At 43.6% G+C, this 25,225-nt stretch overlaps 1 protein-coding gene across 3 annotated transcripts in view; it reads right to left on the bottom strand.

Annotated features, from left to right (window-relative positions):
- The window catches only part of Slip1 (SLo interacting protein 1), a 105,945-nt gene that overhangs the window by 52,634 nt on the left and 28,086 nt on the right, over positions 1-25,225 (bottom strand). For 2 of the 3 annotated variants that reach the window (XM_076763313.1, XM_076763312.1), the window contains exons 2-3: positions 19,628-19,697; positions 6,264-6,378 (exon numbers count right to left, since the gene is read on the bottom strand). The exons of the other annotated variant lie outside the window; for it this stretch is intronic. The gene's annotated coding sequence lies outside the window, so the exon portion shown is untranslated. The remainder of the gene's footprint in view (positions 1-6,263; positions 6,379-19,627; positions 19,698-25,225) is intronic. 3 annotated transcript variants of the gene reach the window in all.

The following is a 25,225-nucleotide window of genomic DNA, read 5'->3' as shown; positions in this document are numbered from 1 at the left end:
TCGACGGAAGCGAGGCTGCTTCCTATGCACTGCACTCGAGAATTTCCGCCCGTTTTCATGGGCTGTGGGTGGGGGGATATCTTTTCGTAACGCCCACGCGAACGCGAACGCGAACACGGAACCGGTATTCGCTACGCATGATCGTCTTTAATTCCAGCTCGTTCCTAATGAAAACTTTGACCCCGTTCGCCGGTCCACCGAAAGCTCCCGTTTCACATCGCCGGGATCCAATCCCGGCGAAATTACTGACGGACGCTAACATTCGCCCAGGTACCTGCGAAATGAGTAATCGCGGGCGAATATGGGCCGCGGATACCAGCGAACAATAACACCGGACGCCATTAGGAAGATGGCGCCAGTACAGTTTTATTACTCCGAAAGGGATGAATTTTCTTACGGCAAGTCTCTGACCCAAAACTCTCACAAAATCAATTTCCAATAGAAGTTCCCAGTTACTCTTAAAACAATTGTTTTTTAATATTCCGTGCCCTTCATCTAGCTTCATTTATCATTTAACGATATTAGAAAGTTTGAGTAATAAACTTCGCTAGGTCTTAAGAGCTCGTGTATTTCTAGATTTTTTCACCCTTTATTGAGAATAAGTTTTGCACCAAAAGATTCCATTCTTAAATTGGAACGCGACTTTTATTGAAAATTCATCCCTTTCGAGCGAATATATGTTTTACAACGGTCGTAGAAGCTCTCAGATCGTCTCTGGTATGGTTCCTTTGGAATAGCATGAAAAGAGACGGTCGTAACGTTTCGAAAGTCCTTTATTCTGACGAACTGGTTCCTCAGGAATGTAGGAAATAAAAATAGAGAGCCAAATCTGACTACTGCAATGGTGGGCTGTTGTACCTTTCGGAAGTTAGAAATTGGCACGCATTGATGGATTAGCTGTTTGTTCCATTTTCCGACGAGTGTCGAAAGGGTTGATACTACTTTCTTCTCTGGTAAACGAGGCTTTAGAAAAGAATGTTGACCTATTTTGAAAATTGGTACCGCTGGAACGGTTTATAGAACTGTGGAAAAGCTTCAGAAAGTCGAGTTTTCCATCCGCCATTTTGGAGAACAATTTAGATCCTCATCTATAATATAATATGAATTCCTACGAGTTTCTAATGCTAAAAATAATGGAAAAGTATAACGTTCGCTTCTTCGTACACGTTACTTTCGATAGATTAAGAAGATCTGAAGTCTGAATGGGTCGATGATAGAAATGTATCGTTAGCAACGTGAGCTGAAGTGACGCGAATAACGCGTTGATGAGTTTTTACGTCAGAAATGTTAACAATCACCGTTATTGTATGGACGTTATCGATAATGTGTCAGAATTAAAGGAGATCCGATCGAAACGAAATATGGTATCGCATACACTTACAATTATTTAACACGTTGACTGCCACGTCGCTCAAATAGATATGGCTGACACGTAAAATCCACAGGGGGCAGCGAATACGGGCGACGTTCATATTTTACCGTGTCACGAATGATATTGGTCCATTATTCATGCTAGAAACACGGGTTTCAGTCGGAGTAGAAGGATTAATAAAATAATAATTGTAAAAATAATCATGAAAATTGTAAACACGATTTATTGAAAGCTTTTCAATAGATTCGCCATCGAATCGTCTGTTTGCAAGTAACGGCTCTATTTACTCGATTAGGAACGAACTCGATATCCGATAAAATTATTTTACATTTGCAGGTGGTTCTAAATTATAGAATCATTGTATTTGAATGTTTGTTTTTTATACGACGAATAAAAGTTTTAAATGGAATATAAATGAACAAAAAAATTTCGATATATGCTGGGTAATCTGACCGAATGCAGTCAATCGTTTTATTAAATCATACGTGCAACGCGTTCGGAAAATCGTGGCTTCGGGTGCGAATTTAGCATGGCAGACAATGTGTTAAAGTACAGAATAAAATATCGTTGGGAAATTCATTATTCGAACGAATAATTCTCCGTGAGAAATCACCGTTGATTCTTGAGTGGAATCTCTCGAATAAAAATGTCCAAACAATTATTTTTTTTTTATAGAGTCTTCGGAATATCCCCTGAAAATAGATTCGTAGATTCGTCGCTGATAAAATCGTTAGCTCGCCTAGGAAAATGTTGATTTAGGTGCTTCAAAGTCAACGTTGGTAAAAATTCCAGTTGCGTTCTAAGGCGAAGTTTGTTGGGTCGAAACTCCAATTTTTATTCGTGCAACCCTTTTTCGTTCGACGTTTCAAAACACGAAATTAACAATCGATGCTTTAAAAACACGGTTTCACTACTGGAATTCGTAATGAGAGCGTCGAGGGTGTAATCGTATCCCCAATTATAAATTCTCCTATTGCCATTGTTCTCTTTATTGATATTTAAAATACGGTCGAATCTGGTTATAACGAGTACCAGGGACCAGACAAAATGTTCTCGTTAAAATCATTACTCGTAAAATCAGCGTTCGATTTGCCTTCTATTTGTTTTTAATGCTCGATGACTTGATTAAATTATAGAAACAACGGAGAAATAACAATTCTATGTATTATTTGCATCGATATGCTCGCGTTAACTACGATACGTTTAATGTTAAATATAATTTATTTGCCCTGTAATTGGTAAACCATACATTTAATATTAAACGAATTCATTTATCTACGATCGAAAGCTGGGATTCTTGGGATACGTTTCCGCCAGCAATTAGACAATATTTGTACTAAATTTACGATCGATTTCGTTCGTAATAATAATCACACGTTAATTTGCTCGCTTTTAACAGAATTCGGGTATTTGTTATTTTCTTTCAAGCACGATTGGAAAACGAACGAAAACTCGTCGAGATCCTCCGTTCGACACTCGACGTTCAGGACCCTCGTCCTACGAAGAAGACATCGTCGAAAATCGCCAACGAGACGCTCGTCTGCCACGATCTGTAGTGGCGCACTGGATTGCAGGTCTACGAAAGCCATTCTTATACCTGGAACCCACTCGATATATTTACTCTTGAGAGTCAGTATTGAGAATAAGAGTCTCGAGAGTCGATATCCCGCGTATCCGTGTGAAAGAACCCTAACTCTCAATATTGCGTCCTCCAGAGAGACTTACTCTTGACATCGACACTTGACAGCAAAATTCTCCAGTCGATGTCGGGCATCATCTCTTCCAACTATCAAACTTCTCAACGTTTCGACTATTAAACAAATTTTAACTTACTTTAACAACGAATTGTACTACCATAGCAAGCCCACGGTAGCGTAAAATTTCCATCCTCAACTTTGTCGAGTACGTCAAGCTTTGTTGTTTTTCCATATAATACTTTATACTATTTTTCGTGTAACGAAACATTCTGAGTACTTTGCATTCGACGTGAACGCAAACAACAAGCCCGAGTGCTTTGTTAATGGATGCAAAATAGAATTAACAGCACGTAAAATACAATATTTGGCCCGATAGACATCTACGATATGGTAAAACGTGCAAACTATCGAGTTTCAACGACACGACGCTTCCTCCAAGACAACGTTCGACCCTTTTGCGCGTAAATTTACATCGAATAAAATTACAAATACGTAAAACAGAGGGGCCATTCGGAGGTTGGATCGATATCTAGATCGTCTCGACCGAGGAGCAACGAAAATTCTAATTCCATAAGTTTCTAATTCAGTTCTTGCCGTTTTTCGAGGTCTCCGTTAACGCTCCAGCAGAGAATCCTTTTAACCCTGGTAGTCTACCTGGCGTCCGCGGATTCGAGATTCACGGTTCGAAGCGAGGCGACGCCGCGCGTCGCGTGACGTCGCGCGACACTACACGGTACACGTTATGGCGAACGCACACCAAGTCAGAGCACTTAAGCGTACGTCCGCGGGGATCGGTTGACCTCCTCCCCGCACTGTCTGCGAAAGCTTTTACGGTCGAGCGTCGAGTGGTAAGCTTCCACCATTCTGGCGAACCTCGACAGAGGTAAATATCCCCACCCTCGCGATACGACGACGCTATCCGATTCCGATTCACCCTTGGTAGCCAGCTTCCGTTCGCGACTCGCGACGCGAGCGAGCAAACGAGCAGCGCGACAAACTCTCGCCGTGACCCGATCTAACCGCGGCGATCTTGAACGCGGACGCTGAACTCTCCTACACCATCGTGCACGGCCTCCACCAAGACCGCCTCGAAGAGAGTTAGGCATTATTCGACGTAAATGAATAACATTTAGCTTCCTGCTCTCGGCAAGGGAGGACGCAACATTCTCCACCTCCCGCTTCGATCTAATGGCCTCTCCGATACCAGCGGTTGAACTTTGCATTGAAACGCAGTTCTCTTTTCATAATCCGCAGATCTCTTTAATTACGCGGGTCTAAAGAGGATTTTGTTCGACAAATTGTTGGGGAGAGAAAGATCTGGCCAAGGGAATTGCTAGAGTAGAATCTGGACGTGCTGGGTCAGACACTTCGGTCGATCGTCCGGAGACCTAACTGTTCCTATATTTCTACGACTGTTTATATTTTTGCGTCTAATATGCTCTGCAATAACGGCGAATTTTACATTGAATGTCCCTTTAATTCCAATCTACAGTTGTGAAGTTATGTTCGATATATCGTAGGGAGAAAGGAAAATCTGATCAGGGGAATCGCTAGAGTAGAATCTGGACGTGCGGGGTCGGACACTTTAATCGATCGTCCAGAGACCCAACTATTTACATTGAATGTCTCTGTAACTCCAATCTACAGTTATGAAGTTATGTTCGATGTATCTTAGGGAGAAAGACAGATCTGGCCAGGGGAATTGCTAAAGTAGAGTCTGAACATACCGAGTCAGACGCTTTAGTCAATTCTCCGGAGATCTAAATATTAAGTCTATATTCCTCTCATCGATGATGACTACCTGGACCAAGAAGTCTCCATTTCTCCCTGCATTCCATATTTAGGGTGTTACGTAACACGTGACACCCATGTGTTCATAGAAAGCCAAGGTAAGTAAGAGTAAAAAGGAAAAAATACAATGGAAACACGTAGTCTTGCATCGCAATAACGAAAACCGAAAGTTTTGATACCAATATTCTTCCTGCCCCTTGCAAGAAATGTATTAGACGAGGCACGATATCTTATTATAATATCTCAAGAGGCACGATCGACTCGATAGATGTTTTTACTCCCACTCCCGTCAACCGTGCCCTGAGATTGGATTTACGACAGCATGTAAAGCAAACGGAGAAAAAAGATAAGAATGAGAATGGCGACAAGAAAGGTTTCTTTCGACCTAAGTCTGCTAGTGGGACTCATCAGCGAGGCATTCTACCAGATCTTTGCCTTAGTCGCGTGGGACGAGAGGATGCGTATCTGAACTGGTATACCGGGTGTTTCGTAGTACCTACTTGCGATCAACAGTTTGGCGAGTCCATCGCGTAGACTCCAAACCTGCGAAAGATGGTTTTCCAAACGAAAACGTGACGATTTTTATCCAAAAATTAAACTCTGCGTTAGCCCTTTAACGAAGGAACATTCACGAACTTTCGACGGGCGGCATTGCTAATTTTAATTAACGCGTCGAGTTTCGGAACGTTTTGTTTGAAACGTAGCCAGGAAAGTTGTTGGTAATTTTCAATGTTTTCTATTTTGTTCGAGTTATTTCTCAGTGCGTATATTTCAGTAATAAGTAAGTATATTAAAATTAAAAGAGTCAACGGAATATATTGTTCTGCAATACTAAATACAACTTTCTAAATCTAAATCCTTATTTATTTCGGTCAGCTCTGTTACGTTTATTGTTTCGCTCGATTAACTTATACAGATAATAATTGTTCGTTATCCCCAAAGTTTGTCTGTAACGAGCAAGTTTAAAATAAAGTTATGGTACCGGTCGGGACTGCATCGTAGGACTGGTCCTCGACCTCGATCGCAATCCGTGGAGTTCCGAGTTTTCGGATAAAGTAAAAAGTTACGAAACGCCGCTCCCAATGGCCACTGGAATAGAAATCTCTTTCTATCGGTATCAAATATGCGTCCATAACGCTACCAACTCTACAGTTTCCAATTCAGATCGAAGAATACGTAGTCACTCGACGTTGCCCCGATCGATCCCATAAACTTTTATCGGAATAAATTTAGAATTTAGAATTATTCGTAGACACTTGTATGGAATCATTTAACGTTGTCGACAATCCTTCGAAATCACTTCCGATTCGAGATTAGATTTAGAAAGAGATTCCCTACCGTTTCCATATTTTTTCTGGATTTAAGATACTTTGCTGAATTAGAGAAATCAAAAGTAGACTTACCCTTTAAGTATGCGAACGTTACAACTAAGTTTTGTGTGTTATTTATATTATAAAAATATGTCAGCCCCGGTTTGCTTCGTAGAAATCTCGGCCCTTGCATCGATTCACAACGTACCTGTAACAGAAAGAAAAATTTCTTGTCCAAACGAGCGAATAAATAAATTAATTACATTATGATTTAGACCAGTGCGAGTTTTAGTATTACACGGTTGATTATGCATGGATATCAGGTAATTAGTGGAATGAGAAAAAATACCGTCATTCTACGCGAAAAAATGAATCGAAAACGTGGAACAAACTTTTTCCATACGACGCTTTGTTTTCGAGAAAATTAATTTTGAAAATGCGCTCGAGTACGACCTAACGTATCTGTTCATTACTCGCCACTTCTACTTACGACGATAGTCGACGATGGCACAGATAATTAATTTTGCAATTTTATAACTAGGGTAAAGAAATAATACTCTACCAACAAGGATGCTTCTAAAAATACCACGCAAGTAGAAATTCCTAGCTATGGACAGACACGCCAGAATTTAATTTTGTTTTAAGTTGAGATTTCTGCACATAATACGAGCTAGTTTTTATATTTATTTTATATTGTCATTCATATATATTAGAAACCCTGTAGAATATTTTTTTAACATCACCAAGCACCGATTCAAATACTTTTCGAAAATAAAAGCCATCTTATCGTTTCGTCGTGGACATCGTGAAGCTAATCAAAGCTGTCGCGAGGCATTTCGAGTTCTATTCCTGGAGGCGTATCTCTTCGAAAGCGAAACAGCATCAGGGCTATCTGCCTTCGAAACATTTTAAAAAGACCTGAAAACTTATCAGGGGACTATCGAACTCGAAAAAGCTAACGCTTCTAATTTTGCGGGTCCACGAACTTCCACTAGGAATATTTAATTTTAATTTCATCTTCTCGATGATTCGAGGTTGCTGAGCATTCCGTCGTAAATAATGCGACTGTTGCTCGATGATAGACGTCCACGGCAACCGGATACAAAAGTTAATTCTCTTCGAGAGCCTGTATTCTCCGAACACAGCAAGAATGAAGCGGTCGCTGCTATTCTCCGGCTACCAAAGTCATCATTTCCTTTTCTCCGCAATTCAGTGTTCTCTTTTCGCGAACAACCGTTCTGATAGTGATTGGTCCACCGCAGTCTGCGACTCGTTTTTTAAATAAAAGGCATTCGTGCATTCTCCGAAACTGGCTCTTGTCTGGCAGTCCATTGGGGAACGATTCGCGTGCAGACGTCTTGCTTCGACTGAATTACGTTTAAGAAATCCGTATTCAAGCGTAAGTCCGTCATATTCTCGTTTAAATACTCGTTAGTTGTTTCCTTTGACGCTCAAAGTTAGCTTTGTTTCTCGAAATCCACAAATAAAATACTCGCTACTCCTTAGATCGCAATTTCTTTTGGAAACCCGCGTAAAATGGAAATTCTATTGGCACGATTCTCTCGGAAAACTTTGCTATGCGCGAATTTTACGGGTTTCGAAGCACCATACCAACGGTGGAAAATCATCGTGACCTCGCGACAGCTTTTCGGTTCCTCGGTGAACAATTTACGGGCGCATCTTGGACGAAAAGGCTCGAGAGGTCGCGGAAAGAGAAAATAACGTCGAGGAGTAGACACAAAGTGTAAAAGACAGACGATTCCGAACGAGACCCGGGCGAACACGAGAAACGGAGCGGAAAAACCTCGAAAGCAAAGCAAAGTGATGGTAAACTCGGTTGAGAAACGTTACTTCCGTAGTGTCGGCTGCTTTACTCCCGCTGGCTATCGAGTTTCGTGCCTTTGTGAATAGAATATTAGGTTCGCGGGCATGAAATATTGCTCCTTTCGATGAAACATCAAAGGCTAACTTTCTTAGAACCGCACACGTTCGAGTATACGTTGCATCGGAAGTTCATTAAAAATGCAAAGTGCCGTCGAGCACGATTGACATCAATCGGGGCTAAACTTCTCCAATAAAACCTTTCTCCCCGCTGCCCTATCCGATTCGCTTAGACCTCCATTGTTTCACTTTTACACTCCCTCGAGTACTAATACTTCGTTTTCCGAGACGAACGATCGGATATTTCGGATTCCTTGAAACTTGGAAAGATATCGTTGGCTGGGAAAACTGACCAATTTCGATGAATGTGCTTTGGCGAGGATCGTGGCGGATAAAAGGTGGAGCGGATCGTTCGTCTTGGAATAATTAACAGGACAGAGAGAGAGGGGAGCATAGATGGGGGTGAAAGGTAGGGAGAAAAAGAAGGATTTAGGTGGCGAAGGCTAAAAGGAGAGATCAAACAGGAGAGACTGGAGCAAACGCTGAAGCAAGGCTTCGGGAGCTCGACAACATCGAGTATAAACGAGTCGGTATGTAGGATAATGAGGTGCTACTCCTCGGCCGAGTCAAAGTCTTGAAGCAGTAGTTATAAATGAAAGCAACCTCGACTAGTAGCCGCGCTTTCATGGAAACGCGTTCATCGTGCCTCCGCGGCTTTTGCTTGACTACGCGCGCACTCCGTGAAAGAGGCGGTCCACTGGATCTAATTGCTCGAGGAAAAGGATACAAACGCGACGATTACGTCCCCGCGATTCCGTGAGAAAGGAGAGGAAAAAAGGGGGATCGCTGGAAAAACCGAGAGAGAAAGGGAGATCTCGTTTTAAAACGGGCGGGAAAGACGCCTCCGCGTCTGGGTAGCGAGTTTTACATTTTTAAGCCCGTTTAATCGGGCATCGCGCGAAGAAAATATACAAACGCATCGAGAACGCATCCCCCGGTCCCTGCAAACGAGACCAAATTAACAAGCGCCAACGATCCTGCCACCCTCCTATTTTACTCTCCTTTGCTCTTCGACTTCCGCGCGAGGGACGCGAGCGAGTTTGTGTGGGAATTAGTAATTAAAATCGTAATTCTTTCCAGGCAAAAATGCATGCTTTCATTCTTCGTTCGATAACTAGTTTTTTCCTGAGTTCTACTATTGCAATTTTTTAACGACGAGGCATTTGAGCAAATTCGTGCAAATATACCTTTATCTTTACTTTTAAAATATACTAGTCGTTTAAATATCGAGCCCTTGAATAGTTCCTCCGTCTGACCAAGCGATCGACAGAATAATTATCTTATAATCTTCTCCGTATCGAACTTTCAAGGTACTTTAAGTGGACAACGAATAAATAGTAGACGATCATCGAGTGACCATTTGTTATATTAAGAGAAAAGGGCTACGATTACAAACAATCGTGAGTGAAAATCTCTTGGGGAGTCGATCGCTTCGATTATGTCAGGGGGCTGTTTATGCGAAGCGGGCCACTTCATGGATCACACTGTTTACGCGAAAGAACCGAGCAACGGTGTAAGAAAACGGTCGAAGAATAGAGCGTGGTGGATAAAACGAACGCTACTGGCGTACCCCGGGGACCGATTTAGTATTTTAATAAAATCATGCTAAAAATACGGAGGGTGGGGTGAAAGTGACGAGGAGCTGGGAATGCGGGAAGGAGGGGTACGCGGTCCCGAAGCGTGGGCGAGAGAAGGAAGGAAGGAAAGAAAGGTCACGCTAATGGCACCATAGATTTCTACCCTCCATTTACCCCTTCCGTTCGCATCTTGTCGCAAGGAAAAGGATGGCCTGTGGGTGGGCGCGAGCGCGGGTGTGGTTGTAGGGTCGAAAGGAACGGGGCTGCCAGTGGCTGAAAGGGGCGCGAGTCGCTTAACCCCCTAAACGCGCGGAATAATTTACGATCGGTTCCATCCGCGTTCACGACGACGATCTTCTTCGACGGTTTCTTTCAGCTCTTCTCTCTTTTTCCCCACCCCCTCCCTCTGCTCTCTGTGAAACCGCGTCCCTTCCGGCACCCGGGGAACCGCCGTTCGGAACCACGGTTACACGGACTCGCATTCAAAACCGACGGATCGACGGTTTTTATCTCCGATCTTCGATTTCCTCCATCCGCGCTGGATCCGCGGAAAGCCCCCGGACGCTTTAAATCCTGCATCAACGATTACCGGAGTATCTCGACGATTTCCTCCGAACCTTTTGTACATTTAAATATCCCCCGGACGAGAAATACTCGGACGGAATCGTCGCGATGCGTAAACAAATATCTCTGGCGTCTTCGAAATAGCTGTTATAATTGTCTACATAGACTCTAATAAAGACAGTTTCTAGGCAGCCAAAGAGACGATTTCCCAACATTGAAAAATAAATATTTTATCCTCGATACTAAGAAAGTTACGACCGAATCGAAGGTCCAACTCCGGTGCACGATGTCTGCATAAAAGTTTTCACGGACCATACCGTAAAAAGAAATAGAAAAATATTATTCATGAAATTCTACTATTCCCGTACCATATTTGAGCATTACTGTCCAAAATTTAAACTCGAATTATACGATACGGTCGGCTTTTATGCCTCGTTAACGTCCTCGTAGAACAGAATAGGGTTCCGTACGAAAGTCGAGGTCGTTCGTACGCGCGATAGAAAAGACGAAAAAGTAAAAAGTTTTCTTGCGTTTCAGCGAGGAACGGAAACGCTCGTCGGGAGTTACGAGGATCTAAGTTCCGTCGCGAGACCGACGGAAGTATTTCGAACGAAGCTCGAAGAGCGAAAAGGAGAAAGGGAGAGCCAGTAGATTAGGAACGCGAGGCTCAGACGGAAGGAAAGTCGTGGAGCGGATAGCGAACTTCTTCGAAAGTTGCTAAACCCCCGGAAGCCAGCAGATTGGATCGGCCGCGAAACCAAATTAAAAATGAGATACCGCTTTAACGAGTTCGTAGATTTCAGGTGTGAGCTCGAGCCGTGGCGCTTGTGGTTTCCGGTGCGAATAATTTACATATCTTATTACGCGCGACACCGGCTTGAAAATATCCTTCGGTTGGCAACCGTTTCGAACCGTAGAAACCACTAACGAATCGAAGTTAAAATATGTGCTCGTTACGTGACATTAATATTATACTATTTCAAGTGATCTTCTATTTTGAACAAAATTATACAATTTTGTTTAACTTCCCTCGAGATAGAGTTCTCAACCGCAATTACTAGATACACTCTACGTTTGATAAACGAAAGATTCTTAGATCTCTAGACACTGTACGCGTAACAACATAGAACGATTATCGATCTTGTTTAACTATTCAAACTCATCAATAGGCAAATAAATTCTACGCCTTTGATAAGCCTTGTACAATGTAGCATGCAACAGAACCTCGATAATTGGATGAATACCTCGTTCGTTACATTGCACCGACGAGTGGAAGGGATGATCACTTAGCAACGGCTGAAGTTGAAGCTGATAGTAACAGGTAGTAATAACCATAGATAGTGGAGATCCACCGTGAAAGTGGGGATTTCCTGATTGGATCAGCCTGCCTCGATCACTGCACGTTCTGTACTCGATACTTGCAGGAATGTTCAACCCAGTTTTCCCGCAATTATGCAGAAATTCTACCGTTCTGGCTAGACTGCCGACGAAACTTCAACTTTTTTCAACGACACTTTGCGAAAACAAACGAACCCACGAACAGTACGATAACGCCTGTAAGTATCTGTAACTGTGTTGTAATTGCATTTACAATTCTCGAGCGTGCCACGAACGGTTACGAGCTTATCAATTGCGTCTAGTTGTATTTAATCGATCGACGAGAGAAACTCGTTGTTAGGCCATTTATGGGTTCTCTGCAATTGTTCGATCGATTCTCGTTTGTGCTTATTGTGGTAATGGCCGGATAAATGAAACGTAACGAAGTTATCTCCGGGGAAATCGAATTTCCAGTTCGGGAATCGCCGATTTTTTAAAGGGATACTGGACGAGTCTTGATGAAAATTATAAGTGTATCCGACGTTGGATATTTATATGGATATTACCAACGGATTGGTGAGGTTTCCCCGAGAAAAACGAGTACAAACACGGTGGTCTTTGGACAACTTTTAGTTTCGCATGATCGAAAATTTTTTACGATTATGCGAATATGGAATGCGTAAAGATAGTCCAAACGAGGTCGTGTTTGGGCTCGTTTTCACCGGGGAAAACTCAGCAATCCATTGGTAACACTTTCATGGAGATATAATCTTCTAATAGTCTTTAACAAGTCGATTTAACGTTTCAAAGCTCTTGATACTTTCTAGAAATATAAATTGTGACATTTCTGTACCCTTATACTTGGAGTAGTGCCAGTTTTCAGGGCTAACACAAACATCGAAAGCTGACATTTTACTATTGCATTGTCCCGCGAGTCAAAAGGACCAACAGTTGCATCAAAAATGCTGTTTGAGCTCTACTCGTACTTCGCGGCACGTCTTAACTATGAAACAGTACTCGTCACTTCGCGAGGGACAATGTACACTTCTCTTACGTACACAGAGCGATGTACAAACATGTACCAATGTTTAGCAAACGTGAAAATAGTCATTCCATACAAAATATACCAGTTTTGATGACCGAGTAATCGATCGTAAGTTAATTTGTTTACAAAAAACGTTGGCTACCATCCAGTCACGATATCTCGAGCTCACAATGGTGACGGTGGACTATAAATGGAATGCAAACGGTATGCAACGCTCGCAAATAATTGTCAGACGATTGTAAATCGCTCTGTTGCAAGATCGTGCTGCAGGAAAACAGAAAAATAAACGAACGATGGGTAATCGAGACGTTCTTTAACGCGTATTTCGATTCCGATAAAACCGCGCGAGCCATTTATCGTAAGGTTGCTCGGTTTTCTTCCGGTACGACGCGCGCTTGAATTCGATCCGATCGCGTAAGGGAACCAACCGACCGAAGAGCAATAATAGCTATGCTAATATTTGCCGCCCGACGTTCAAGGAAATCGTTAAATTCGATACGTGGAGATCTTATCGTGAAGGAGGCACGCTGCTTCGGGATAGGCGTGCTCATGGTATGCGCGAGCCCTTCTCGTTGAGTGTCTTTGAGGTACACGAACGGAACGTTCCAAGGCCTGAGTACACACTATCGATGAAACGAGGTTGGGAATGCTCGCAAAGTGCTTGCTCCTCCTAAATGGAATCTTCATCAAAGACGGAGCATTTCCGTTGTTCCACGGACTCTGACGCGGAACGCATTACGGGTCCGGCGACTCGTCCCATCCTTAATCCTCCGTTAGACGCGCCAGCTACGACAACTTGGGCCCTTCGTAACAGTTATTCGAAACAAAAGTTCTTTACGATCGTCTCGAGAACTTAAATCTACAGTGTAACAGCTTTGGAGCACTGATTACTGATTACTCTGGTAGAAAATGGAGTAAAAACTACCCTCGAATCGAGCAGGTCACGGTTGAATACTTGTTACCATGTACTATAAAATCTAATATTGGTAGAATTTTAATGAATTTCATGCAGAAAGCCAGGTTGTCCCTTCGTTTAATTTGTACGTACGAAATGGGTTCTGCTGGTGCAACGAATAAATAAATAAATACAGAAGCGATTTCATCGTGTTAAGTAATTAAACCGAGGAAAAATGAGAAAAATTGAAGACTAAGAGCGTATCGGCTCGACTGGGTCTCCCCTGGCAAGGCTGCAGGATATTCTGCCCTTTTGATAATCCAGGCGGGTTACAGTGCCAGTCTGCTAATAATTGGATAAATTAATTAGACGTTCCCAGAGGAGAACGAGCGAGGCGTTGCCCCTGGGCTTTTCTTCGATCTACAGCGGAATACATCGGCGTAAACGACTGGCTGCGAGTCCATCAGGACTACCCCGGGATTATTAATTTCGCGACGTGCCGACCAGTATATTGTGATCGAGACGCGGGGATCCACGTCTGCGGTCTTCCCACCGTGCACCACGTCTATTCTGGACTTGTTTCTCGCTTTAACGTGCGTACGAGAGTGTCTGCGTATATATAACCGTTGAAACCGTAATATAATAGCGAGCGCACGTGCGAACGCGACACGGCTGGCGAACACTCTTGGGATCCTAAAACTCCAGTCTGACTCTTAAAGGCTGATTCCCACCATGGACGATCGTCAGTGTCGGTTCGCAGCTTTAAAAACGAAAGTTTACATTGCTTGTACTTCGACGTTCCGAAGCTTATACGCCGAAATAGCTGATTACCCGACGAAAATCAAGAGTTCTTGTTCCTGATTAAGACAAATTTTTACGAAAATGTGGGCGCATTTCTTGGGTCTTTTACCCTAGTGGGAATCGATCTTAAACGATTCCTCGTTTGCCCTCGCGAGACACACGAGCACACGCGAGATCGCGCGTTCCATCGAGCCGAACGATCGATTACTCCAACGAAGCGTGATGATCAATCCGGTGCAGTCCCTTGGCTTCGTCCCCAAATCGATTACGAGGCGCGTTCGTACGAATTCGAATTGGCAAATTATCGCCGAACTTTGGCCCCGAACTACTTTGGTCTTCTTGCTCTTTACTCGTTATCGATGGCTCTTTAAAGCAAGTGCTTCTTAAACTTCCCTTTACTTGTCACCCCCTTTCAGAAGACGAAATTATTAACGACCCTCGATTTCACGAAATCCACAGACACCGCGTGAATTATTTTAGATATTAATTCGTCGTTCTAAAAGATAGTCGAAATTTCGAAAGACGCGATTTATTTCCGGATTTTTATCGAGCCGTGTTTTTCTATTCGTCCCTGTTCTTTATTATTATTACCAGGATCGATTAAGACAAAAAATGTCGTCGGTAATAGGACCGAAAAGCCACCTTCGCCGATAAATGAACGGGACATAATGATGGGACGCAATTATTCGTCGACGTGGACATGGATCGGGCAGTGACAAAGGCGACAGAGCTTTTTCCGCGTCACGCGCTAAAAGGGGTTAGATTTTATATAGCACGTCGGAGTTAATCTATCGATTCCAGAGTAGACGCGTAAAAAGCGGCACTCTTCTCTGGTCTGCACGCGTCTCTGCCTCTTTCTCTTTGCACCGACAAAAAGGGGGAAAAAGGCACGCCATATTTAGAAGGGAGCGTCAACGCTGATAAAAGAAACCCCCGTAGGTTAAACATTATTACCGACGTACGTGAAACATTACTTCATCTCGTGCTACGTTTATCGCCCGTTCCAAATGCGCCTGTAATTCCTCCGACGCTTTCCGGGTTTCAAAGTTATTCTTCGCCCTTTGTGAAACCATCGACTGTTCCAATGATTCCTTTCCTGCGTTTAACGCCAGATTTACCGGAAATTTATTCCACATATTTTACTGTAATATTCGCCCTACAGAATCGGACAACTTTTCTCCTACGATAATTTCTAAAAAAAATTATATTGCAAGAAAGTTGTGATTGCAATTTGTAGCAACTTTCACTTTTCTCGCAAGTTTGTACATTCTTACACTGACATATTTTTGCATAAAATTCTTCCCATATCGAAACGTGGAAAGTTTGGCCGTTAAAGCCTTGGGACACCCCCCATAGCAGAAGTTACGGAGCACGAGAGATCGGAGTGACGGGGATACATTGAAGGTCTAAGTGCGTGGGATGCCAGGATCGGTATATGCGGTGGCAGGAACAATGTACATCGAAAACAATCGTCGAAAATGGGTCTTCGGTGACCCGGAATCCCCCAGGTTGAAGCCGGAGGGGTCTCGACATCGTTTCCGAGCGAGCACGTGGGAGGAAAAGTTTCTCTGCGTCGGAGGAAAAGAAACTGGTCTCAATGGGAACATGATAATGGTGACAGGATGGAAACAGGGGGTGTGGATGCAAAGAGACAACGCGGGACGCGAGAGGGGAGGTGGTGGTGGTGACTGGAGGCGAGGCCGTAGCACCAAGCGGTCGCGAGGATTATCCCCGACATAAAGGGTGCGCTCTGTAAGCTTCGCGGCAGCCATCCGACGCATTCATCTTTCCCGAAGGTTAAACGCGCTCTCGTCGTCCGAGAGAGGGTTGGTGGGGGCGGCGGGGACGAGGAAAAGAAGAGGAGAGAATCCGTCGGTAGAAAACGAAGAAAACGCGAAGGAAATCGAATGCCGCCGACGGGAATCGACGAAGAAGCAAAAGTAAGGGGTTTAAGGGAAAGTAAACGAAGGATGGGGGGGGGCAAGGAAACGAAAGGGACAGGACGAGATTGAAAAACGGGTCTCTCGGCTGGGAAGCAACGAGCCCCGAGAGTCGCGGGTTCGAGATCCGGTCGTTTTGTCGCGAGAGAGACGCGATCCCTGTGCCTACGCGACGAGTTTTGTATCGAGCTACGTCGACGACGGGGATGGAGTGGGCACTATACCACGGTGGACCGAGAAAAAGAGTTACGGAAGTAAAAGCCTCGACTCAATTAGCTACATCCAGCTTAATGAAAGCGGTCGCAGCGATCCAATAAAATTCTAATAAAGTCGCGGCTCCCGCCGCTGCGTTACAACGACCGAGAGGAAGACAGAAAAATAGACGGACGGAGGCGAAGGGGACGGCGAAGGCAGAGGGACAGAATAAAAAGAGGCAGGGAGAAAACGTAACGATATAAAAGAGGCGGAGGCAGGGCGGGTGGTAGAGGAGAAAAAAAAAAGGAGAGACACGGAGAGAACGGTAGAGCATTCGACGAACGGCAACGTCAATAGACAGCGGATTCGTATCGCCCGAACAATGTGCACCGCCACTGGACAAGGGTTGAATGCGGCATGGGGTGTAGAAAACGAGAGAATACCTAACCGTTCCCCTACCCTCTTCTTCCGTGGAAGGGAAAAATTAGGCTTCAATACCGAGCCAGAACTTCCCTAATTGCATTTCCTGGTCACGAGCTCTCGAGCTTCTCCTCGCGCGACCAAACGCGATCCGGAAGCAAAAAGAGATAGAGTATATTCCTGTTCCAGCTAGGATACACCGTCGTAGCCCCCCGATGAAGTGCAGCACAAACACCGCCTATATATACGTACACCGTTGCCTCCCACACGTCCGCGAATATGTATTTACTTATTTGCACCGAGACGCGTACTCCACGGAACGCGCAATATCGCATCCAGGCCCGAAAAAAAAAAAACAATTTAGTAAATTCAATATTGTACGATTCCAACGCGTATATGATTATCGGGCGGAATTTCGTGTCTCGTATAATGAGAAAAGTAACCATATTGCGTCGTCGGGGATCGGATAAGCGGAAATTGAAATGCACGATTTATAGATATTTCGCGCTAAACGCATCCACTTGTAGGCGAACACCTTGTATGGTTGGCTGGTAGTTCGTCATGATCATTAATAATGCACTATCGGGTACCATTATTCGCTCCTCCGAGATAAAAATGAAAAATTAAGAGATTAATGGTCGTAGGATCATTTATTTCCGAAACGTTTCTGCTACTCTGAAATTTTCGTCATAAATTCTACGACCATCCTACTTGTACGTTCGATGATTAGTTTGGTGATATCGCGTCTGAGTATAATATGCATTTAAGGAAAAGTTACCAAAGATAAGAAAACTTGCAAACAATATAAAAAAAAAAACAGATACCGAGGAACTTTATCTCCAAAAATGCTGCAAAAAAATTTACTCAGGGAGAGCGTTGGTAAATATTAAAGAGCACAGAGTTACAATCACATATGCTGCACGCGCTACAAATCGCAATATAAGAGTCCACTGAAGTTTGAACAGGTTTGTAAATTACTTTTTTGCAGACAGAAAGCAGACATATTGGGATTATTTTTAATTTTTTCAAGGTGTTCAAAACTTTCTAAAAAGCGAACATAATTAAAGAACTACAATGCAATTCTCTTTTATTCGCTTTATAGTATCCAGTTGTTCGTGTTTTCGAGTTTTGTTTCATTGATAAAAACGTTAAAACGACTCCTTTTCCTCTGTCCTTTGTGCAATACAATCTCGTCGCGAGCTTACTACAAATCTACCCCTTTTAACTTTGACCAGGATTCTTGAAATAAATACGACACTGCGTTCGCGTTAACTTCGGAAAAATAAAATTGCTTCGAGTTATCTAAAAGGAAATATTTACCTCGAGGAGTAAAAAGATTCCTCGAGGAAAGGTAAATAAATTCATACTTTCCTCGCAAATAAATACCGTTATTTTATTTTGCGCTCCACAGATTCGAATCAAAGTTCTATTGAAGCATACGAACGAGATAAAATCACGTTTCCAACCGATTTTTTCACATAAATTGCTTTTCTCTCCAAACGTTGGAAAAAATTCCATCATATTTTTCCTCCATTCCGCAACGTTGCAGAGTTTATCTTTTCTAAAATTGTTCTATCTGGTTTCCATAGATAGTTCTGTAATTTTTACCGCAAGGTTGGTCGCTTTTACATGCGGCTAATACCGCCATTACTTCCCCGGCGACACGGCGTAAAATGGCCCGGGGCGAGGGAAGAAAAACAACGGTCGAAATTTCGAGAGAATTTTTGCGATCGTGAACGGAGATTTGTTTTTCGAAAAAGCGGGTCCGTGCTGTTGTTACCGGATTAGAAGGGTGTGAGAGTAGTCGGTTCGATTAGCGCCATCGAGCGCCGTCGCTTTTATCCGACGTTCGTTTCGACGAGGTAATAAATTGTGATCAATTCGGAAGCGCGACACGGTGCGATTCGGCTCGCCTCCGTTCGAACCCCTTCCAACCCCTATTGAGTGGAGTAACAGGTCGGCGATTTGCATTTAACGGTACCTCGGAAAAAAAAAGTCTAGTCGATCGATTCGCCAAGTTTTCCGATACTCTGACGGCTTCGGAGGACTCGATCGAACGCGACATACCGTGCCACATCGATCACTTTTGCCACTCAGACACGCGGCATTTCGATAAAATTTAACCATATTGTAGTTCGTGTGAAATTTGGGAGAGTTTCATCGTTTCATTCTTTGATTTGATTTGATGAATATAACTCAATTTTCATTAAATTTCCTTATCCAGAAGTCACACAGGTAAAAGAAACGTTACATAAAGTTTGCGAATAAAGACAGAATTATTTCGTAACATTTTCTTTTCGTTTGACATCTGGATTAAGATCTCGGAGTGTGACGGGCAAACAACGGGACAGCTTGTGTTTGACGCTCGAACGAGTTTGCAAAATTTTAACTCGATGGGTGAGATACGATCCCCGATCCTCCCGTTGCAAGAGCAAAGAACGGGAACGCGTTTGAGCGTACATATGGCGTCGAGGTACAGGAAACGAGATTAACGCGTCGACGAAACGCGATTAACTTTGTGTGGTCCTCCGTGGACAATCGTATTTGTCCGATTTTTGTCCCTGTTTCGTTTTTCCGCCTGTCGCTTTGTACCGTTTTCCTTTGCCACTTCCTTCCTCGATGAAGTGCCATTTTTATTCAACGAATCGCCTATAATCTTATTCTACGCGCTCGCGTGGTCGAAAGTGTAATTTCTACCAAGTTAGCAAATCACCTTATTTAATATTAAATTATTTTGGACTAATCTGTTTAAGAGTATGTACCACTGGTATCGGCTTAAAACTGATCTCGCTTCGCTTAAAAACTCGGTCCTTGCATCTGTTCGTAATGTACCTGCAACAGAAAAAGAAAACTTCTTAGTCGTCTGCCTGGATAAATAATCAACGAATATATAAATAAATTATATCTACTGCCAAATATTCTCGCCAAAGTATAATCTTTTCACTTTTATTTTAGTATTTAATTTGTTGTCGGTCGTTAATAACGTTACGTCGAGCTAAATTTACGCGATAATCTATGTTATGGATTAACTTACGTTACTGTAATTTACGTTATTAATAAAACCCTTTGAGTGTCGAATACTCTCGATCGAAGTGCTCTGCGTGGGCGGCACCGCTATTAGCGGTCGCGATCGTTGGGGACGAAATACTATTACGCTAGTGCGAGCTCCGACGAACCAATTATACGAGGTGCAACCAAGTTATAAATGTAATTTTAAAACATACAATTTATTTAAAAAGTTCTAATAACTGCGTTGCATACGCGAAAGGATCGAAAAAGTTGACGAAGGGTTGCTAAAACAGTATTGAATATATTACAACAACTTGTACCGTTCGTATCGTTATTTTCTTTTTATATAAAAAGTAAACGTCGTCGTCGATTTCATACTAAACCTACCGACACTTCATGTATGCCCGTTGCTATCATGACTGATCAAATCACCAGTAAAAATTGCTGAAACTACTTTGGGTGCGTAGAGTAAAAGAAAATTTCAAAATAAACATAGAAGACAGTATAAATAATAATAGCTGTTAGGTTCGTTGGATAGGGGATGAAATGCCCTTTAAAATGAGCGTTTGTACAAGTCGATAGCTTAATTAGTTCCGGAGATATAGCGATTTTAGTTTCACGTCGATGCGGTGGCTAGTTTCGGAGATACGAGGGATCGAAGCGTTTGTTTACGTTTCATTGAATCAATGAACTCGCGCGCGTGACAGTAGTAAACAGTGCGTAGTAGTAAATTCTTGGAAATACTACGCCCGAAACTAGGTCACGAGAGTCACGTCTCACGTGCGACAAGGAGGTACGACGCGACGCGTCAGACGAAGACAGAGATAGTCAAATTAAGAAAAATACCTCTTTACATAAATTACGATATCTCGAAAACGGAAAGTCCGATCGACAAAAACAAAAAACCATTTTAAAGGGGAGGCCTTGCCGCCGCTAACAGTGGCTTAATAATGGATAAAACACTAGTAGTTTCGGAACTGCACGCGTCTAAAGTTTTAGTATTTTTAATACGCGTTAATACACGTTTCTCAGGCGGTGAGAGCGCGGATAGTGGAATTTAAAAAATACCTCTTTACATAAATTACGATATCTCGAAAACGGAAAGTCCGATCGACAAAAACAAAAAACCATTTTAAAGAGGAAGCTTTGCCGCCGCTAACAGTGGCTCAAAAATAGATAAAACACCAGTAGTTTCGGAACTGCACGCGCGTAAACTTTAACTATCTTTAATACGCATTGTTAATTTACATCGGAAGATTACCAGTATTTGATATCACATTTTGTCCAGGTTTTTACAAAAAAAATATAAATTGGTCGTTGTAGGCAAGACACACTACATATTTTTCTCGGAAAGCAAACAATAAGAATAGAAGCGGCTATCGAAAAATTCATTGTACAAATAATATAAGAAAAGTCGTGACGTTAAGTGGCGCTAAAATAACATTGTATGTTAGAAATTGTAAACGAAACTTTTAAAAACGGTTGTTTCGCCGGTTGTGGTAGGTTCAATGTTAAATTTGTAAATCGTACTGTGGAAGTTTGGCCGTCCATTTCGTGAACGCGAGGCGTCGAAGCGATACGGGGGTGGAAACGGGCCACGAATTATTCCGGAGGTACAAGGTGTCGCTTTGTATCGCATCGGGAAACGCGCTCGGAGCAAAAACGAAAAGTCCGAGAAAGAGGTGGTCGGTGCAACGACTCCCGTTAACGGGTACCCGGCGAACGCGTCGTGGATAGATCGAACGCGGAAGGACGCCCGAGGAAGAAAGGGAAAAAGCGGAAGGGGAGGGTGGAAAAAACGGAAAAGAAACCGGTTTGTCGGTAGCAGGAACAGAGCAAGGGCTAGATCCGAGGGCGAAACAGGATCCGCGAGAAAGAGAGACAGACGAAAAAAGCACAGAGGGAAAGTGGAGCATATCCCAGCGATGGATGCGTCCATTGTCCCTCGTAGTCGGGGAATCAGGCTTTCCTCTATCATCCCTCGGAGTTTCCCTTCCACTCTCTCGCTTTCCCTTTGCTTTCTGTTGCGATTCGTTGCCTTTGCAACTCGTATCTTGGGGCGCGCGGTCCTCCGGTTCTTCCGTCTTCGTTCTCCGGTCACCGTTCGTTCCATTCCGCCCCCACCTACCCTCGTTTCCCCGGGGTCGTCGCTGCACCCCCTCTGGTACCGTCAATACCAACGACTCCATCTTCCGTTCTCGATCTGGTTCCCGTTTCCTTCTCTCTTTCTTACGTACGGAACAGGTACCTCGACGATGCTGAGGTTCTTGGACCGAGACAGTCAAACTCTACTTACGGAGGGTTTATTAACTACAGCGACATTAAAAATTAATGTTTGCTTTTAAAATCGCTGTTGTTTTTATTTTTCGTAATTTGGTGTTATTGAAAGTATGGAGAAGTGCATTCGTAGCTAAGAAATTACTTTCTTTAACGGTTTTAAAAATATTACTCAAATTTGCAAATGTATGCCAATATTTTTAAGTTGATTCAAGAGCAAACCTATAAATATCTCGGTGTATGAAAAATTGGACTTCTACCAATATGAAAATCGTATTAATTTAAAAGACGACGTTTCTACCGACTTTCTTATATCGTTCCCCTTGTCCCAGATCCCTGTATTAGAATGCTGCACCCTGATAGAACGCGCCTAGGGACATGCACGCGACCGTATCGCTGGCGAATGACCGAAAGCCCCGCGGCGATGATGAAGACGAGGCCGAGTGGATGGATATATGGGTTACTGCGAACAAACCGGTACCGAAAGCTTCTACGTTGATGCCCGTTTGCGATATTACTTCGCGAGCAGAAATGCTCGAATCGGAAACTACTAACCGGGCGCTTTCCATCTTCTTGAGAAGATGTCGTTCAACGGGCGAGGACGTTTGGAGATGGATCGGGGAAATGCCTTTTCTCGAAACGCTTCGCGCAAAGTTGGACTCGAGTTTGGCGATCTTGATATCTCGACCCTCGGCGAGACGAGATCGACCCGGTGAAACGAAAGAACCTGACGCAGCGTACGGGCCAAGGTGGATGTCATAAATCGAACCAGAACCGTGACGAATCGCTTTTCGATCGAATCGTGGCTGGAGATAAAAAGTGGATTTCGTACGGATGGCCGGACCGCGACCTTCGAAATCCTATCTTCGACGCTTCGTAAGCTCCGAACTCGCGTGATTCGTTATCTATATTTTTTAAATCTTACTTAATCTTATTGTCAATGTGCGTCGATTGTGGTTTCGGAGCGATAGCGTGGCTCTACGATCGGTAGAGAAGTGTTTTACATTAATTTATGCTAGGTAGAATTAAAAATTTATGTTTAATTCGAGTTTGAATGTTATTTTTTAGATGAGAAATGGCTGTCGCGAACAATCGCTAGGAGCAGCGTTTCGAAGCAGAACTCCAACTATGCGTGGCGTTCAAAAACATTGAAGACTCGTCGAAAGTTTCGAGGCTCGTCGTAACTTTCAAGATTTTTCAAAGCTATCAAGAACTTTCGGTGTCGAACACTATTCGAAGCCATTGTAAAGTTCACGGCCATTTTCAAACATACTCGAACAGACGAATATTCGCTTCTACCTTGGCAAGAGGGATCCTCTGCCAAAAGTCGCCTACTTAAGAAATATCTTGCTCCGTCGACGAATCGGTGTCCAATTTGCGACGATTCGCTTCGACGTTTATTCACCGACGGTAGGAACAAACAAAAGGCCCCGTTCCGCGTTATCCGAGAAATCGTACATTTAACCGGGACACCTTTTGTCTCATACGCGGAGAAAGGTATCTTCGCCGCATCTCCTCGTATCGCGTCGTAAAAGACGTCACGCTTATCCGACGATGTGAAAAGCACGACGTTCGTCGTTCTACGGGGAATAGGTCGACACCGATGTTCTTTCGCGTGTTTTCTTTGTCGCACGATGGAGAAGTTTTCCCTCTATTTAGACCGTCGCCTTAATCTCTCCATTCGAACGGGGACACGGGTTCCATACACCGCCTCGCTACTTGCATCCATCCGCGTTACGGATACTTGCAACCGAATCGTATACCGACCATTTATATTTCTCCTGACTCGATGGTTCGAAAAATATCGGTCAATTTCTTTCTATCGAGGCGGTGAAACTTCACTTTTAGAGATTTACTAGCAACGGCGACAGAAATTAGTATTCGAGATTTAGACGTTACCTTCCAGCTCTTTCGTGTACATCTATGATACTATAATTATTATTATTATTTACTGTCGAGTGAATAAAGCATTTCGTCCGAAAATTGCCCGTGTAATAAAGTCGAGAGACCAAAAAACGAAACGTAAAATTCTGTAATAACGTTGTCGGTTGACGAATGCATCGCGGTGGGTGGGAATCGCGAAATCAGCGTAAAAACGTCGCCGAGGCGACGTTCCCACGATGGCGGTGGGAAAGCCGGATCGAGTACGCGGATCTCCAAAAATCGAGGGGGTTTGCGGCGAGAAATACGCCGAGGTGGCGGACGGTTAGGGGTGGAACGCGCTTCGAGGGATGAGAACGAGAAGAGACACGAACGCGCGCCGGCTAATATATGACTCGTCCGCGCGTGCATCCGCGCGATGAAAACGAACGAATGAATACCCGCTAATTTGCGTATGGAATGAATTTCATTTCGCGAAAACTACCGTGCAATTTGCGGCCCCGACAGATGCACGGGCTCTGCGCCCTCTCCCTCCCTCCCTCCCCCCGTTTGCACCCCCTTATTCCCCGTTTCCGCTCGGCAGAGGAGAGAGCACGTTTCCACGCGAACAGATTTGCCGGGGATTTATCAGCGACACGTACAAACATCCACCGCGTAACGCGGAAAAACCGACGTCGCCTGTCGTCGATCGCCGGTTACCCGTGGAAAAAGCTCCGCGCGCGAACGATTCAATGGAATCGGTGAATTATTTATTTACACGCGACGTCACTCCTGATTGCTTTGAAGCATGATACGGTAATAATAGAAGGGCACGCGCCGGGGTAAACATCGGTCGGCTCGAAATATGCCCGCAACGATAGAGAAGGGTGACTGCTCCCGGTGTCTCGTAATAAGTCGAAACGGGAGGATGAATTTTATTTATTGGATGGGCAAATAAGTAACCCCCCCGTGTTCGATGGATTATAATTCCGTTTTGAATTCAGACGCTCCAGCGTCGTTTTAGGATAACCGGAAACATAACGAGCTTCGCCCCTTGGGTCCCGGCGAGGGTTAAAATATAAATAGCGTCGCAAAATGGTCAAAATGTAGCTGAAACGATACAAAGGGCACACCTATAGGCAGAATGGCCCAGCAACTTGCGTGAAAAATAGTGGACTTTGCATAATTTATTTCCGAAGTCGTAAACAATTTCG

The sequence above is a fragment of the Colletes latitarsis genome, chromosome 4 (genome assembly GCF_051014445.1).
Source record: "Colletes latitarsis isolate SP2378_abdomen chromosome 4, iyColLati1, whole genome shotgun sequence".
NCBI classification, from domain to species: Eukaryota; Metazoa; Arthropoda; class Insecta; order Hymenoptera; family Colletidae; genus Colletes; species Colletes latitarsis.
Note: the sequence above shows the minus strand (reverse complement) of the source record. Positions and strands in the feature narration are given on the sequence as shown.